This window comes from Trichechus manatus, unplaced genomic scaffold (genome assembly GCF_000243295.1).
Source record: "Trichechus manatus latirostris isolate Lorelei unplaced genomic scaffold, TriManLat1.0 scaffold00052, whole genome shotgun sequence".
NCBI classification, from domain to species: Eukaryota; Metazoa; Chordata; class Mammalia; order Sirenia; family Trichechidae; genus Trichechus; species Trichechus manatus.
Window position 1 is genome coordinate 1,978,667 of NW_004443988.1, and position 12,201 is coordinate 1,990,867.

The window sequence follows — 12,201 nt, forward strand, 5'->3', positions numbered from 1 at the left end:
TTTCCAATGACTGATGTTCCAGAAGTAGATCGTCAGGCCTGTCTTCTGAGGTGCCTCTGGGTATACTCGAACCTTCAACATATTGGTTAGCGGTAGAGCACATTAACTGTTTACACCAGCCAAGGACTCTAACATTATTCTGTTGTTGTTAATTGCCATCAAGTCAATTCCAACTCATGGCCACCCCATGTGTGCAGAAGAGCTGCTCCATAGGGTTTCCAGGCTGTCATCTTTCAGAAGCAGATCACCAAGGCACCTCTGGGTGAATTTAAACCAACAACCTTTCAGTTAATAGTCCAACACTTAACCATGTACACCACCCAAGGAATCCTTCCATTACTGTAGCAATACGAATAACACTGCTCAAAACCTGCAAAAGCCGGAAACTGTGTGAGGTGGAAACCTGTCAGAGAAGGAAAATTCAAATATTTTCCACAGAAATGAGCAATAGAAAAGTGGTCAGCCTGCACCTTGTCAAAGGCAGAAAACTTGCAAGACCTGGAAAAAGAAGGCATTTGGTCGAGTTCCAGCTCTCATAGGTATCTCCAAAGCCTTAATTGGTGTTTCCAGGCCTGGCTTTCTAACTTTGGTCTGGGAATCACTCAGTCTTTTAAGTCAACTTCAGTTGACTTTGCTAGTTTACTTGAATCTGAGATAACACAAATGACTGCATCTAGATCCTCCTGGGACCAGAATTAGCAAGTGCTAAGAAGGCACCTGAAGCCTAGTTCACACAAAGGCCAAATAGACTTGACTGCATTCAGACAAATTAGTTTGATTCAAGGTTTTAAAATATTTTATATTACTTGCTTTCAAAATGGAATTTTTTTTATTAATTATAAAAATAAAACAAACTGCCGTAAGTAATCAAGTTAAAATAAAATTGTAAAAATTATAGAAAGCCTCACATTGTTTATCTCCTAGAGATAATGACTGTCAACATTTTAATGTAGAGTTTTTCAAATTTATCATGAATATATAAATTTTTACTCTATACATATAGACATATACATATATATGGTTTTCTTAAACAAAATGAGATAATATAACCCCTACTGTTATATAAAAGTAATAAGGAATGGTTCAAAAATATGGGTATCATCCTTGCACTGGGGCCTTGTTAGCTTTTCTATATCTTTCTAAGTTTATAATATGAACTGCTGTAGTGAGGGTAGTGTTTAAAATATTATCAAAAGTATAAAGACTCTTGAATTTAAAATGAGTTCAGAGACAATTAGCTTAAAAAGCCCAAAAGGCTTTACTGAGTTAACAGTGAGTTTAAAAAATAAAATTAATTTTAAGCCATTGATTTTTTTCTAAAAGAGTAAGCCATTTAAATTGCTTTTTAATTCAGTGTTTCAGCTCAATAAAGCTAAATTAACTCAATTCAGCTTTTCTATATTGTTTGCAAATAGGTCTTATTATTCATTTGGCCTAAACACCATAACATGTCAACTTCCTGGCCTGCTGAAAACTGGATTCCGTAGTCTGAAGGTCTGCCTTGGACAGCACTGTTTGGGATATTGGGGGTGGGTGGGGCACTGCTTAGCTCTTGAGGCTCCTAACATAGCTTTGGATATGATGGTGCCATGCCATGGACCCATTGAAAGGATGGCATTCGTGTTTTAGACTAACCTTTTTTTCTAAAAGAATCTAGCCTTGGAAAAACTTCAGTCATCAGCTGTAATTGTTACCATCCCCTGGAAAACTGCCACCTTGGGCACAGTGTCTACTATTTTCCTCTTTTGTACTTCCTCTTGCCTTCATTGAGAACTGGAGAAAAAAGGCATTTCCCTCTGAGGCTAGAGTCCCCTCCAGGACATTGCCACGCCATGCACTTGGGTGAGAAGCAAAAGGACCACAGCCATTAGATGAGGGCACAGAGTGGAGAACCCAGGCTTCTGGGTGGGAAATGTGATCCATGGAAGCATTTATTAAATTCCTCCTACAAGTACGGCACTTCCCTGGAAAGCATATCGTCAGGGAATAGGGTTTTATGTTTTAACGCTAGGACATTACAGGAAAAAACAAGATGATCACTGAGAAAATGGCCTAACCCCAATGTAACTCAGCTCCCTAAATGGAAAATGGAAATAAAAAATAACACCTTCCCTGAATAGCTCATAGATTGATTTAGAGGCATATTAAGATAATGGGTATGCAAGCCCTTTGAGCAGTTGGAGGGATTACAGATACGTAATATGGTCTGGGTTGCCCTATTCAGTAGTGGAGAGAGGCATAGTTTCAAGGGACAGATGTGCACTGTGGTAGACATCATTAGTCATCATCAATATTGAGTTCCCCCTTACTGAGAACACCAGAGACTGCATTGCCTAGCTCCACTGGACCTGGACCAAGCCAAGTGACTATCTCTGCCAAAGGCTGAGTGGAAATGACATGTTTCACTTCTAAACTGAGATAAGGAAAAACCCTTCAATACATCCTAGCTCACCATTTAGCACTGGTCATGGAAACCACATATGGAGTTTGCAGAACTACCAAGATCTAGCAGCCTGGATCACTGAATCAGTGCATGAACCGCAGCCCCTGTGGGTTCTTCTGACCTCTAACAAATTTTGCTTGAGTGAGAACTAAACTTGGAATATAAGCCACTGGATTTAGGGCATTTTTTCCCCGTAATATAAGCCTAGTTTATCCTATCTAATAAACACACAGACATGTACTGTATTACAATGTCATGTAAATTTATGGCTTAAAATACAAACTAATGGGAGTTAGCATACATTTTTATGATACATTGAGATAGAAGCTACTGAAACCAGATAGCCAGATATTAAGTTGAAGGACTTTTCAAAGTACTAGTTTCTGTATGAAAAGGGGGACTTAGAGAATCCTAGTAGACTTTGAGGAACCTAGTAGAGTTCTTTCTATATTAAACAAATTAACGCTTCTTTGTTCAAATCTAAACAAATTTCAAAAGTTATTCAATGGGGGACTTTCACCACTGGCCATAATGAAGGTATTGTTCCAGGTCATGATGGCACAGTGGTTAAGTGTTTGGCTGTTAACAAAAAAGTAGGCTGTTCGAATCCATCAGCCACTCCTTGGAAACCCTATGGGGCAGTTTTACTTTGTCCTATAGGGTTGCTATGAGTCAGAAGCAACTCGACAGCAATGGGTTTGATTTGGTTTGGTATTGGACTTTCTCTCCTCCACAAGCAACTAGAGGAAACTTGGTGGTGCAGTGGTTAAGTGTTCGGTTGCTAACTGAAAGGTCCGTGGCTCAAACCCACCAGTCGCTTCGTGGGAGAAAGATGTAGCAGTTTGCTTCTGTAAATATTACAGCTTTGGAAAACCTATGGTGCAGCAGTTCTACTCTGTCCTATAAGGTCACTGTGAGTCAGAATCAACTCGACGGTAATGGGTAATGGGTATAAACAACTAGAAAACTGAATAATATGAAACAACATATACATGTAATTGGACAACAGGAAGCCCAGGATTGTGATAATATAGAGAAAGCAACAGAATAGTGAGTTCTATGATTGCCCTGTTTTCTTCCTAGAGGCACTTTATGGACTACATGTCAAGGAGGGAGAACCCAGGCAGAGTGTGATGATTTTGTAGAGTTGGGTAGCTAAAGATCAGAGTTTGGAAAGGCTGAGGCAGCCAGAATTTGCAGGGCAAAGTGGCATAGAGGTGGAAAATTTGCAGAGAAAAAGCTCCAGAAGTCTGCATAGGAGTCCCCTTGAGCCTTTTGCTAAATATCAAGCCATGCATGCATAGAGCGATACTCCATGAAGTCTAGCAAAGAGAAACGACTGGATATCTGTAAACTGAATAATTCCTAAAGCTTCATAGGACTGGGAGATATTCAAGTTCCAACAATTCAGGGTTAAGAGATATCATTGAGTATTCAGATCACTTAGTAGAGACCTTAAAAAAACCACAACACAGGAATAAAGCTAAATTCGTCCTAGGGTAAAGGTTATTCTAAAACTGATTGTGATGGTTAACATTGTATGTCAACTTGTAGGCCATGATTCTCAGTGTTTTGGCAGTTGTTATAATGTTATGACCACTTCTGTGTTGGAATTTGATATGTGATCACCCCCATGATGGAATCTGCTGAGTGGTACCAGCCGTGGCGGGGCCTGTAGCTGCTCACTACTCTCTCAGCCTTCATCTCTCCACCATCTGCCAGCTACTTCTTTCCTGCTCACCTCACCAAGGTTTTTGGCTTGTTCCAGACCCAGCAGCTACCTCTTGTTGTCTCAACTCTGATTCTTGGGACTTGAGCTAGCAGCTTACCTGTGAGCGGGAGCCCTTCTCTCTGACCTGCTGACCTTGGGTTTGCCATCTTCTATGGCTGCTTGAATTGGGAGAGACCTCTACCCTGATCCATGGACTAGGGACATTCTAGCTTCTATGATTGTGTGAGCTGTTTCCTTGATATAAATCTCTCTCTATATATATTTATAAGCTTTACTGATTTTGCTTCTCTAGAGAACCCGGCCTAAGATATTGACCTTAAAAAAAATTAAAAACATAAAAAATCTTTTAAAAATACTTTGAAAGGATCAAGGTAATATGTGAGTAACTAAATGGCTTGCCAAAACAAAATTTAACACTGTTTAAAGAAAGACAACAAAATCTATAAATTCAACAACGTTCTAAGCACAATCTCAAGCACCCAATCAAAAACCACTGGACTCATGAAGAAGCAAAAATACGTGACCTGAAACCAAAAGAAAAATTAATTAATGGAAACATACCCAGATATGACAGAGAAGATAAATATATTTAAGGATTTATGGAGCAATATAAACATAAGGAGGAGAGAAATGGAAGATATATATGCATATTTATATATAAAAAGCCATTCTACAGTTGAAAAATACAATACCTTAAATGAAAAATTCACTGGATGGGTTTTATAGCATATTAGACATTGAATAAGAAAAGATCAGCAATGATGAAGACATAGGAATAGTACATAAATATAGGCACAGAGAGAAAAAGGGACAGGAAAAAAAAAGAACAACAAAACTTCAGTGATGTGGGACAGTATCAAATATTCTAATTTATTTATGCCATTAGTCTTTAGCAACTCATGATGACCTTATGTATAACGGAAAGAAATGTTGCCCAGTCCTGTGCCATCTTCATGACTGATGGTATGTTTGAGTCTATTGTTGAGGCCATTATGTCAATCCATCTCACTGAGGGTTTTTCTCATTTTATAATATATGTATAATTTATGTATAATATGAGTCAAGGAGAATGGGAGTAAAAGAAAAATGGTGGGGACAGAAAAAATATTTGAAGAAATACTATGCAAAAATTGTCCAAATTTGCTTAAAACTATCAACCTACAGAGCCAAGATGCTCAATGAAATTCAAGCATTATAAACACAAAGTAAACCATAACAAAGCACATCATAAATTAATTGCTACAAACTAATGATACGGCGAAAATATTAAGATGATTCCAGTACAAGATATACAAACAAACCTAAAAATACAAATATACTAGATATCATGTCAGAAACAATGCAAGCCAAAAGAAAACGAAATAGCATCCTTAAAGTACTGAAAGAACAAAAAAAAAAAAAAAACAACCTAGAATTATATGTGTATTCAGTGAAAATACTTTTAAAAATAAAAGTGACATAAAGATGTATTCAGACTAACAGAAGCTATCTGTTGCTGATAGAAAACTATACTACAAGAGATATTAAAGAAAGTTCTTGAGGCTAACCTTGACATAAGGAAAGAAGACCATCAAAAATGATCATATAAAGACGTTTTCTCATTTTTTCAATTAACTGTTTAAAGCAAAAATGAAACGTATTGTGGGATTTATAATTCCTATAGGAATAAAATCTATGGCAGCAATTTTACCAGTGATGGGAGGGAACAAGTGTAAGTAAACTGTTGTAAGATTTTTTATTATAGGCAAAGCCAATTCCAAACCAAACCCACTGCAGTCAAGTCCATTCTGACTCATAGCAACCCTATAGGGCAGAGTAGAACTGCCCTATAGGTTTTCCAAAGAGCAGTTAGTGGATTTGACCTGCTGACCTTTGGTTAGCAGCCCAAGCTCTTAAACACAGCACCACTCAACATTGGCTGTTCAAATCCACCAACTGCTCCTTGGAAACCCTATCGGGGAGTTCTACTCTGCCCTACAGGGTCGCTGTGAATCGGAATTGACTTAATGGCAAAGGGTTGTTATAAGCAAAGTGGTATAATATTATTCGAAGGTAGACTCTGAATTATTAAATATGCACATTGAAAATGCTAGAGGAGTGGTTCTCAAACTTTACGTATATCATGATCACCTAGAGGACTTCTTGAACCAGATTGCTGTGTTGTACCCCAGAATTTTGATTCAGTAGGTCTGGGGATGGGGCTGTGAATTTAAATTTCTTATAAGAGGCTAGAAAATGCTAACACTGCTGATCTACAGATCACACTTTGTGAACCACTGCTGTAGAGCAACCATTAAAAATAGTAAAACAAAGAAATATAGATAATAAACCAAAAGTGGGGAGAAACTATAATATTAAAAAAAATAAATTAATCCAAAAGAAGGGAGAAAAAGAGAGGAAAAAAACTATGGGACAAAGAAAAAAATGATAGATATTAACCAACCACAGTGATACTTACATTAAATATAAATGAACACTCATATTAAAAGACAGAGATTTCCAGTCTAGATAACCAAGCAAGACCGAATTATGCTCTGTCTACAAAAACTCATTTTAAGTATAAAGAATAGGATAGGTTAAAAGTAAAACTGTGGACAAATATATACTATGCTAACACTAATCAAGAAAATCTTGATCAATTCATCAAGAACATATAATAATCATAACATATAATAAATGTGTAAATATCTAATAACAGGGCTTCCTATACAGAAACTAACAGAACAAAAGGAAAAATAGAAAAATGTATAGCTATACTTGAAAACTTCATACTCTTGACTCAGTAAATGAAGGAATAAATAAAAAGTAAGTAAAGATATAGAAGATTTAAACAATAATCTCAACCAACTTGACCAAAATAGCAAATTAAATTAAAAAATTTAAATTAAAAAAATAAGATAAAGCAAGATTAGTAAAAATATTAACTGCAACTATGAAAACTTCAGTAAAATTGATTAACAACAGCATACACAAATTACCAATTCAGGAATGAAAGATGAGACTTCACTATCTGATAGGCATTAAAAAGATAATAAGAGAACACTATAAATAACTATATTGCCATAAATACAACAACATAGATGAAATGGGCAAATTCATTGAAAAGCACCAATTATCAAAATGGCACAAAAAGAAATGAAAAATATGAATAGTAGTAGATCTATTTAAAAATTGAATTTGTAAATAAAAACCTTCTTGTAAAGAAAACTCCAGGCAAAGAAGTCTTTACTGGTGAAGTCTATCAAATAGAATGAAATAATATCAATTTTACACCAAGCTCTTTCAGAAAATGAAGAGATGAGAATATTTTGCAATCATTTCTTTTTTTTTTTTTTGAGGTTGACATTATCCTGATTCTAAAACTAAACAAAGATGTAACAAAACATAATCGCAGTCCAATATCCCTCATGGACATAGAAGCAAAAATCCTTAACAAGAAATTGTCGTATCAAATGTGTTATATATAAGAAGCAGTATAGAAGAGGAATAATACATCATGACGAACTGAGGTTTATTCCTGCATTGGGAGGTGGGTATAACATTCCAAAAGCAATAAATGCAGTTTAGCATATTAAGAAAAAAAGGGAGGAAAGCCATATGATCCTATCAAGAGATGTAGCAAAAGCATTTGAGAAAATTCAGTGCTCATTCCCTTCTTCAATACGATAAAAAGTATCTACAAACAACCTATAGCTAACGTAATGGTAAAAGCTAGATTCTTTCCCATGAGGAACAAAAACAAGGTAAGGATGGTTGCACTCACCACTACTATTCAGCATTGTACTAGAATAAAGCTAGAAAAAGAAATAAGTTGTATACAGATTGAAAGAAAATATTAAAAGCTGTCATTATTCACATATGACATACATATACATTGTTGCTATTAGGTGCCATCAAGTTGATTTGGACTCATAGCAACACTGCATACAACAGAATGAAACACTGCCCGGTCCTGTGCCATCCTCGTAATCATTGTTATGCTTAAGCCCATTGTTGCAGCCACTGTGTCAATCCACCTCCTTGAGGGTCTTCCTCTTTTTTGCTGACCTTCTACTCTGCCAGGCATGATATCCTTCTCCAGGGACTGGTCCCTCCTGATAACATGTCCGAAGTATGTGACACAAAGTCTCACCATTCTCGCTTCTAAGGAAAATTCTGGCTGTACTTCTTTCAAGACAGATTTATTTGTTCTTTTGACAGTCCATGGTATATTCAATATTCTTCACCAACTCCAGAGTTCAAAGGCACAAATTCTTCTTTGGTCTTCCTTATTCATTGTTCAGTTTTTGCATGCCTATGAGGCAACTGAAAACTCCATGGCTTGAGTCAGGCACACCTTAGTCCTCAGAGTGACGTCTTTGCTTTTTAACACTTTTAAAGAGGTCTTTCGCAGCAGATTTGCCCAATGAAATGCTGCTTTCATGAGCATTGATTGTGGATCCAAGTAGTATACATACATAGGAAATCCTAATGCATCCGTATAAAAACTACTAGAACTAATACTTTAACAGGCTCAGGAAGCAAGGTCAATATGCAAAAATCAATTGCACAGTAAAAACAAACAATTAAAAATTCAATTTAAAAAACACCATTTAAAATAGCATTAAAATTAAATGTTTAGGAAAAAAATTAACAAAATATGAGCAAGTTTCTGTTCGCTTAAAACTATATAACATTGCTAATAAAAATTAAAGAAGACAAAAATAAATGGATAAGTATTATAAGTTCACTAATTGAAAGACTCAAAATGTTAATTCCCCCCAAACTGATTCAACTCTAAAGCTTCTACAAAAATCCCAATAAAATTGTCAGCAGGATTATTTTTGAAGAAGTGATCTGATTCCCAAATCTATATGGAAATACCAAAAAAAAAAAAAAAAAAAATGCATAAAACAATTTTGAAAAGAAGAAAAAAGCTAGAAGAATTACATAATCTGATTTCAAGACTTACCATAAAGTCATTATACGACCTAAGAAGAGACAAAGAGATGTAAGGAAAAGTATTCAAAGTCTAAAATTAGACGTATCCACATATAGTCAATTGATTTTTCAGGGGCCCAGTAATTCAATGAGGAAAAGATAGTCTTTTCAACAAAAGATGTCAGAATAACTGGATATCCATACGGAAATAAATAAATAAATAAACCCTATAACCTCACACTAGACACAAAAAATAACATGAAATGAACATAGACTTAAATGTAAAGTCCAAAATTCTAAAACTTTAGAAGAAAGCATAGGAGAATATCTTCATAACATTGAGATAGGCGAAGATTTCTTAGATAGGACAGAAAAAATGCAAACCATAAAAGAAAAAAAACTGATAAGCTGGACTTCATTAAAATTAAAATCTTTTGTTCTTGAAAAAAACGCTAATATAAGAATGATAGTCCAGAATAACATCTGTAATACATGTACCTGGCAAATGACTTGTATCCATAATATATAGATATTATATATATATATTTATATATATATACACACACACACAAATTGGGTTGTTTGCCTTCATATTATTAAGTTGTAACAGTAATATATATATTCCAGATACAAGTTATTTGTCAAATACATGTATATTGTCAGATACATGTATGCATACATATATATATGTATATGCAAAGTATTTGAACAGAACAGGAACATCAAAAAAAAAAAATTCCTGCAAAGTTGCTCAAAGTAATTAGTCATTAGGGAAATTAAAACTACTGCACACACTAGAATGATAAAAAATTAAAATTAAAAAAAAATTAAACAAACAAAAAAAGACAAGAATATGTGTTGCCAGGATATGGAGCAACTAGAACACTCAAAAATTGCTTGTAGAAGTATACAATTTTGATAAACCATTAATTTCTCATATTAACTTTCATTCCCTTCCGAAATTAACTATTAATTTCATTCCTAGATATTTACAATATTTACCGAAGAAAAGTGAAAACATATATTCACAAAAAGACTTACGAATGTTTATAGTAGCTTTATTCATAGCTTCAAACTGGAAACCCTGGCAGTATCCATCAACAGATAAATGAGCAAACAAATTGTGTGATATCCATGCAGTGGTCTACTGCCCAGCCATAAAAAAAAAAAAAGGATATGTCTCCAAAACAGTATTCTGAGAAAGAAAAGAAAAAAAGGAAGTATCAAAGAATACATACTGTATGATTCCATTTATATGAACTTCTACAACATGCGGATCTAATCTATAGTGACAGAAAGACATAACTGGTAGCCTGGAGCCAGGAGTATGATGGGAGAGATTTTACCTCAAACTCATGGGAAGAAACTTTCTAGGGTAATGGAAATCTCTATCTTTATCATGCTTCTCATTTACATGGTTGTATATATCTGTCTAAACTCACTAAATTGTACGCTTAAGATGAGTTCATTTAAATGTATGTAGATAATGTCTCATTGTCTTAATTATCTAGTACTGCTATAACAGAAATACCACAAGTGGGTGGCTTTAACAAACAGAAATCTATTTTCTCACAGTTTAGGAGGCTAGAAGTCCTAATTCTGTGTGCCAGCTGTAGAGGAAGCCTTTTTCTCTCTGTTGGCTCTGGAGGAAGGTCCTTGTCTCTTTTCAGCCTTGGCTTCTTGATGAGCTTCATGTGGCATGCCATCTATCTTCCCACATCTCTGCTTGCTTAATTGCTCCTTTCATATCTCAATAAGAGATTGACTCCAAGAGCACCCTACACTAATACTGCCTCATGAACATAACAAAGAAAACCCATTCTCAAATGGGACTATAACCACAGGTATAGGGATTAGGATTTACAACTAATTTTTCGTGGGCACTAGTCAATCCATAACCCCCATAAAGTTGATTTAATTATTTAAAAGTTGATTAGTAGGTAATATATGAAATATGAACATGTAATGGACATCTATGAAAGAAAAGCTTGAGCATCTTCTTTTACCTAATCAATACTGGCTTTTGGAAGTCGTGAAGAACATGAAGAAAGAAGTATTCTCTTTAACTGGCACTACATAAACCCTTCAATTAAAAAAAACAAAACAAAAAACCAAGAGGTGAGGATAGAGCCAAGACCTGAGTATGAATCTCAGCTTCTGTACTTACTAATCGTGTGACTTTGAGCAAGGTACTTAACCTTTGTCAGACTTTCTCCCCTCATCTGTCAAATGAGGACAACAATGTGTTACTGAAAAGATTTTTGCAAATATTAATGAAATAGCATATGGAACTACTTAGCAATGCTTACAAGACCATATGCTTGCAGCAAACAGTAGTTAGAAAGAAAAGATAGCTCTTGTTATATGAGATTTTGTAAAGTATTCCTTTTGTCTTACCTCAACACGTGTTACCCAGAATGCCTTGTGTTTCTAAAAATTTTACTATATTTTCCAAATATTTCTACAATACCTTTGAAGCATCATAACTTCCGCTATTAGAGTATATTAAAATTCTTTACAACAAAAAGACAACTCAATCACAAAAAGGACAAACGACTTGAGTAGACATTTCACCAAAGAAGAAATACAAATAGTCAACAAGTACATGAAAAGATGTTCAACTTCAAGGGAATCCAAGGTTGAGAAGGGAGAGTGTTGACATGTCATGGGGCTGTTAACCAATGTCATAAAACAATATGTGTACTGTTTAATGAGAAACTATTCGTTCTGTAAACCTTCATCTAAAATACAACAAAAAAATTTAAAAAAAGATGTTCAACTTCATTTACCATTGTTGTTGTTGTTAGTTGCAATTGAGCCAATCCTACTTATTCAGAAGCAGATTGCCAGGCCTGTCTCCCAATGAGCCTCTGGGTGGGTTCGAACAACCACGTTATTAGCTAGTAGTCTAGTGCATAACCGTTTGCTTAACCATTTGTGCCACCCAGGGACTCCTCATTCACCAGGAGGGAAATGTGAATCAAAACCTCAGTGAGATACCATTTCACCCCCATGAGGATGACTATGGTCAGAAAAACAGAAAACAACAAGTGTTGGTAAAGATGTGGTGAAATTGCAACCTTACCCATTGCTGGTGGAATTGTAA

At 35.3% G+C, this 12,201-nt stretch overlaps 1 non-coding gene across 1 annotated transcript; it reads right to left on the bottom strand.

Moving 5' to 3' along the window:
* Window positions 1-1,067: 1,067 nt before the first annotated feature.
* Window positions 1,068-1,169, bottom strand: LOC111820819 (U6 spliceosomal RNA). Its single transcript, XR_002824331.1, has one exon. It is a non-coding gene; the product is annotated as a U6 spliceosomal RNA (small nuclear RNA).
* Between the last annotated feature and the right edge of the window lie 11,032 nt (window positions 1,170-12,201).